We start from the raw sequence: 6,895 nt of genomic DNA, 5'->3' as shown, positions 1-6,895 counted from the left end.
TGTGCACAGATAACTCGATTCCTCTTTCTTTCTGTGTTTGGAAGAGGAGAGCTTGAGGTGGCTTGCTCATAACTACAGCCAACAGAAGGCCAAGAAGGGATGACATGGTGACAGTGCAGTGAATATGAGCAGCGATGTAACAGGCTTTCTCCATGTTCACAGCCAGTATGTCTCTTTGTAGAATAAATTCTTAACAAGAGAATCCCAGATTCTCATCTGAACCCACCTACTGATCAGCTGAAGATTCAGAGTAGAATAATAACCATTCTCATTTTTGTTGATTAACTGCATTTTAGATCAGAGAATGTCTAAAGATTAAAAGTTTTCGGTTTGGGCCTGCCTGCAGTGGGAGTCATTTCAATGTGCAAGTATGTGGTGGAGAGATGGGAGAGGAAAAGCAGCAGAACAGGATAAGCACTGTGAAGAGAGACACCAGGGTGGAGAGCCTGCCCTGCCATCTGAGGCCATGGTGAAGTCCCAGCCCATGCTGCCACTGAGGGCCATGTCTGGGGTCTGTGTCAACATCCATGGCTCATATGACCACCAAAGTCCATGTGGAAGTCTCTGATCTGGGCTGCTGCCAGGGACCATGTTAATGTTCAACATTATGCTGAGCTGGCCCTGTCTCTCACTGACTGCAGCACTTGGAAGAATGGACCCTGCACCTTACCTGGACAGCATAGTAGGGCTGAATCTCATGATGCTAATGAGGGTGAGCTGGCCCTGAGATGGTGAATGCAGGAGAGCTGGCCATGCTCCTTCTTTGCTGTGTCACTAGATGAGTTCCCTGGGGCAGTGATGGAGAACTCACCTGCCCTGATGGTGAGGATGTGGGAGAGCTGGCAGGTTGACTAACTCAGCTACCACCCAGGCCCAGATCCAGGGGGTTGAGTTGGCCCATCACAATATCCATCCCCTCTATGAACTGCTGGAGTGCTTGAAGGGGCTGGTCCTACAGAACCAAAGCTGTAGGATCTCCATGACCCAGGGCAACAGCAGGATATCTAAGAGGAAATCCCAGTGAGGATCCCATATTGCTAGTGTAGCAGAAGCCATAGAGTACTTGAACCAGACAAAGAATCAACAAAAAGCTAAAAAAAAAAAAAAAAAGGGAAAAAAGGGAAATTTCCAGTTTGCCTAGAGTATCTTGCAGTAGTAAGTGCCCAATAAACAATTGAAATTGATGCTGGTTTTCTTCCATTTGGAAAGAAATACCATGCTTAAGGCAGCCTACAATGGGACCATATGATGTTCAGCTCAAGGAGTGGCAGAGGTTTGATGGTCAGCAATCACGGAGATGACTCTAGCTCTGGGTCTTGAGACCCCCATGGACCTAGGAGTAGCTCTGTTAGTTCTTTGGACCAAGGATGGTTTCCTGGAAGTTATGAGTCTGGTTTTCTTCTGGAAGCAAGGTCAAAAATGGGCTCCCTTTTTCTTCATGCTCAAAAAGAGGAAGCAAAAAGCTTCCCTCAATTGAGGAATATGAGTCTGTTGTTAGCTTATTACACTTAATTGATATGCCATCTTTACCCAGAAGAGTGTCTATAATCATTCCACACATACTGAGTACCTTAGATTCTTAGGGATTTGCCTAGGGATTTGATATTAGGTTGACCTGGCTTTATTTAGTTGGTAGGGAAATGGGAGAAAAATAAACAGAAGTGAGAATGGTTAGGCAGCAACTGGGACTGGTGACCAGCAGTGTTGCAAGGTTGCAGGGAAAAGTAGCAAGTCAGCAATGACAATTGTTTCTCCACTGTTTACCAAATCCCGAGAGTTTTATTGTTCAGCAAGTAATATTTTTCTATTGCTCTGGTCTTTTATCAAATTACTCTTGAAGAATCAATATTGATCACCATTTTTTTTATTAGATTTTTATTATTATCTATAAGTACACCGTAGCTGTTGTCAGACATACCAGAAGAGGGCATCAGATCTCATTACGGGTGGTTGTGAGCCACCATGTGGTTGCTGGGAATTGAACTTAGGACCTTTGAAATAGCAGTCAGTGCTCTTAACCGCTGAGCCATATTGCCAGCCCCTGATCACTGTTTTTGATGCAAAAAGATATTATATGGTTTCTGAAAACAATCCAATTGTTCATTCATTAATTTGTCATGTTTTGACATTTACTAAGTACTGAAAACTTAATATACATAAAGCAATAGCTTAAACTATTTAAAAATGTGCTACTTGAACATATGTAGTGTTTCCTAATGCTACTTTATTGAGAATTGATGCATGTAATATCATAGAATGCATTTAATACCATTCATTTTTGTTATCATTTTTCATAAATCAGTTTCATTTACTAAATATGCTTTCAAATATGGTTGGTTTTTTGACAAGTAAAAACTTGGAAAGAAAATGTAGTATCATTGAAAATATATTAGAATTGACAAATATATCATCACTTGTGTGACAAATTCATGCATGTTATGAAACTGAGCTGTGTACCTGCCTCAAGCTCCTATTGGATAGGTCAGTTATCAGGCATGAATTTGTTTAGGTTTTACTTAGAAAGTATTTGGTTTTTAATTTACTCTCTCTCATCCTGCCCTGGCCCTTTGGAGAACGTGTTTCCAGCACTCTCTATGTAACTGCTTACTTCAGAGTTGTGAATAGCAGTGAGTAGGTGATTCATCACCCACCATGTACTAGTTGGATAAACAGAAAAGCAAGTAAATACTGATAGCAAAAAAGATATGCGCAGGACTGGCCCCAACATCCTAGCTGTGGAGCATGCTGGGAACAAATACAGGTCAACTCCAAAGCAATAGTCTGCTGAGGATGGTTGAAGGGCAGGGCAAAGTCAGAGCTGCCCCAAGCTGGGTTTGTAGTACAGGTGCTCTCATGTAATGGAGGGCATGGCAGCAGGAGCTCTTAGGCAGAGGCCATAAAACCCTCTGGTCTTAGGAAAGCATCCAGGTTAGTGCAGTTCCATGTGAATTGTGGAGAACAGAATTACAATATCAGGGTCTAGCCAGAAAGCAAAGATTTGGGACATGGTTGTCATAAGGCAGTACTCAGAGACTCAGAATCCTTCACGTCTGTTCTTCCTTCCATCTCATGAGGATCCCTCTGGTGGTATAAGACAGCTAACATGTTTGTACCTTGCTGAATTATTGGGAGTGATAGGATTCTTGGTACTCTAGTCATTTAGTACTGTATACTCTATGTATCATGCCCCTCAAAGGTTCACACGTTTGGCCAATCGGGCCCCAGCTGATGGCACTGGTTAAGAACACTGACACTGGAGGAAGGAATCAGTAAGGGCTGGCCTGAGCCTGTGTAGCCTGGTGATGCTTCCCGTCTGCCCTCTGCTTCCTGACTGTAGGGGCAGAGCTTTCATCCACCTCCTGTGATAGAGGCAAAAGAAACTCTTCCTCTCCTAAGGTGCCTCTTGTCAGGTATTGACTCACTAAGACAAGAGAAGTAATTAATGTATGGTGGCCAGTATGAGATTTGTGAATGCTGAAGCCCCAATGAAGATTAATGCCAGCAAAAAAAGATTTTACCTCTCTGTAATTTTTCATGAAAGGAAATGACAAAACATGAGTTTTGTAAAATAAAAGCATGCATCAAGGCTGACATTAGAGGCCAGATTAAACCTTTATTATACAGTATTTTCAAAGACACACACATACACACACACACACACACACACACACACACACACACACACACACACATACACACACACACACACTAGGATGGCATACAGGCTATGATCCAGCTAGTCCAACAATGGTTGTCTACCAACAGAACGTCTATGACTCCAGTAATTGTTCAGTCTATGAGGCTAGATGTCTCAGTTGGTCTTCAGTATATAGTAGAACCCTAAAGAAGTGGGCTCTATGCCCATGAATGAATGAACTTGCTGATGAGAGGAAGCAGATAAAGAGAGCAAGCTCCTTTCTTCCATGTCCTTTCCATAGGCTACTAGCAGAAGTGGTGGCCCAGATTAAAGACAGATTGTCACATTTCAAAAGAATTGGACTAAAAGTGAGTCTTCCCATTTCAAACAATTTAATTAAGAAAAAAAAAATCCTTCATGGTTGTACCCAGCTATTTGGGTTAATTCTAGATGGAGTGAAGTTAACAGCCAAGACCAGCTGTCATACCCTCAACAGATTGGCCTGTAGGCAAAGCTGTGGTACTTGTAAACTGATGACTAATGTAGGAGGACCACACACACTGTGGCCACTGTCACCCTTGGACTGGTGGTGCTGGGTACTATAAGAAAGCAGGAGAACCTGCGTTGGTGGTGTAGTGGTGAGCATAGCTGCCTTCCAAGCAGTTGACCCAGGTTCGATTCCCGGCCAATGCAACTGTAAACTTTGGGGCTTGTGAGATGGCTCAGTGGATTAAGAGCACTGTCTGCTCTTCCAAAGATCCAGAGGTCAAATCCCAGCAACCACATGGTGGCTCACAACCACCCGTAATGAGATCTGACATCCTCTTCTGGTATGTCTGAAGACAGCTATAGTGTACTTACAAATAATAAATAAATCTTAAAAAAAAAAAAAGCAGGAGAGATGTGGACTTAGCCATTAAGCAGAGTTCCTGGATGACTTCTGCTTCAGTTCCTGTTTCTTGGTCTTGCTCTGAATTCTATCCCAGACTTCCTTTGATGATGGACCACCATGTATATGTGAAAGTCAAATGAACTCTTTCCTTCCCATGTTGATTTTGCCTGTGGTGTTTGATTACTGCAACAGAAACCTTAACTCAGACAGCCTATGTTTATATATGTCCCAACCTACATGCTGGTGCCCATAGAGACCAGAAATGGGTATCAGATCAAATTGTAGTTGTGGATTGCTGTCATCCACTCCCAGGTCCTGGGAACTAGGACTGAGTCCTCTGGAAGGGCAGCAGGTACTTGAGCTATCTCTCTAGACCTCCTGTGCTCTGTCTGCTATCTCATTAAATATCACCACTCCACCCAACTGGAGGGAGCTCTTCTTGATAGATTCATAGTACAAAGGTGATATGTGATGTGGGTAGTGTCCTATTGTAGATGTGTGACTCACAGTGGCTTTATCTGCCTAGAGAAATTATTATGTTGAAACAGTGGTCTACTTCTCAGAACTTTTTGGCTAAGATTAAAACAGAACCAAAAGTAGTAAAGGAGGTATAAAGCTTGGAACGTATGGCCATTGTTTACAGAAACTGACTTAGACAGAGAGTTGATATTCTTTGTCATGAAACAATTCACAAGCTAAATCATAAGGTTCACTAAACTTTTTAAAAGCAGATGGTAAGATGCCATGAGATACAAGAAAGACTGAGTCTCCTGGGATGGGCTGCAAACAGGACAGATTTCTCGTTTTTTCTCTCTGATTCATAATCCCTTTCAATAGATGATATGACTATTAAAAAATCCAATCAGATGGAAATTTATCTAATGCCAACACACCTACTTCTTGAACCCAAGAGATGCATTTAATATGCCTGCTGAAAGTTGGGACCTGCCAACAGGCTTGAAGAGTGGCATCGGGCTTCCTTGAAATTTTTTGAGCCAAGCATAATCTGGGCTAGAACAAGAACATGGCAGGTATTGTTAAAATGGTGAAGAGTAGCTAAGACTGTAGCTTTTGGATTCCAGACAGCATGATCTGGGATTTGATCCTTGCTTGTTTCATCCCTTTCTATCTGAGCACTGTTTGTTTTTGTTCCAGCACAGATTCCATGTACTTTACTATATTCAACATGCCGTAGAAGTTACTAAAGTGCTCTGTGTTTAAGGATTCTTGTGGTCTTGTGCCTGGATCTCTGGAGCTGCTTGCCTACTCATTATGCACCATTAGTACTTCTAGGATGCTTTCTCAGTGTTTGAAAGTTACTTTCTTAATTACTATGTATGCTTAACCATCTCATGGCTCTCACTCACCCCACATATTTTGCTCACTTTCTATAGCAGAATTAAATATTCCTATATGATATGCCAAATATGGATTACATTAGCATTTGGATATTATATGGAGATTGAAGAATCTTAAATATATACATACCTCGGTATATCTTAATGTGCCTATATAAACATATGCGCACAACATGAGTGCATGGAGGTTGAACTCAGGGCTTCTACTAAACACAATCTACCACCAAGCCTCATCTCTAGATTCAAATCTACACTTCTTTAATACAAATGTCAAGAATATGCCTGTGTATCTGAAAGTATCAGCCCACTTTCAGCTTGCTATTCTTTTTCTTTCAGTAATTTATTTATTTTAATTCACTTTACATCATGATTGCAGCCCCACATTCCTCCTCCTCTCCACCCAGTCCCACCCTTAGAAATCCCTCTCCTCATTACTCCCCCACCCCTTCTCCCCTTGGGTACCACCCCACCCTGGGACATCTAGTCCCAACAGGACTAGGCACATCCTCTCTCACTGAGAGTCAACCAAGCAGTCCAGGTAGGGGGAGGGGATCCAATGACAGGCACTAGAGTCAGAGTTAACCTCCATTCCAATATTAGGGACCATGTGAAGACCAGGTTGCACATTGCTATAAAGGTGTAGGAAGTCCAAGTCCAATCCCTGCATTTAGCTTGCTATTCTTAAATCCACTTGTTTATTAAGGTTGAGTTCATTAAAGAACATGGTAGTTGCTACTAAATAATTAACTTCAGCTAATTTTAGCTGGCATTCATCTTGAGATTTTATTTTAATTTTACTAGAATTTGTTCTTGATATTGTTTCTCCAAGTGTAACACACATTCATGCAGCTCTCTCGATGTCGCTCTCTCTATGTTGACTGACTTCAGTTATCTGAACCTACCTGTGTTGACTGATTTCAGTTATCTGAACCTACCTGTGTTGACTGACCTCAGTTATCTGAACCTACCTGTGTTTGACTGACTTCAGTTATCTGAACCTACCTGTGT

The 6,895-nt window shown here is 42.0% G+C and overlaps 1 non-coding gene across 1 annotated transcript; it reads left to right on the top strand.

The window, feature by feature from the left end:
* The first annotated feature begins 4,258 nt into the window (after positions 1 to 4,258).
* Positions 4,259 to 4,330, top strand: Trnag-ucc. The gene has a single exon. It is a non-coding gene; the product is annotated as a tRNA-Gly (tRNA).
* Positions 4,331 to 6,895: the final 2,565 nt, after the last annotated feature.

This window comes from Mastomys coucha, unplaced genomic scaffold, assembly GCF_008632895.1.
Source record: "Mastomys coucha isolate ucsf_1 unplaced genomic scaffold, UCSF_Mcou_1 pScaffold14, whole genome shotgun sequence".
NCBI classification, from domain to species: Eukaryota; Metazoa; Chordata; class Mammalia; order Rodentia; family Muridae; genus Mastomys; species Mastomys coucha.
The sequence above is the reverse complement of the archived record's forward strand: the minus strand, read 5'-3'. Positions and strand labels throughout refer to the sequence as shown.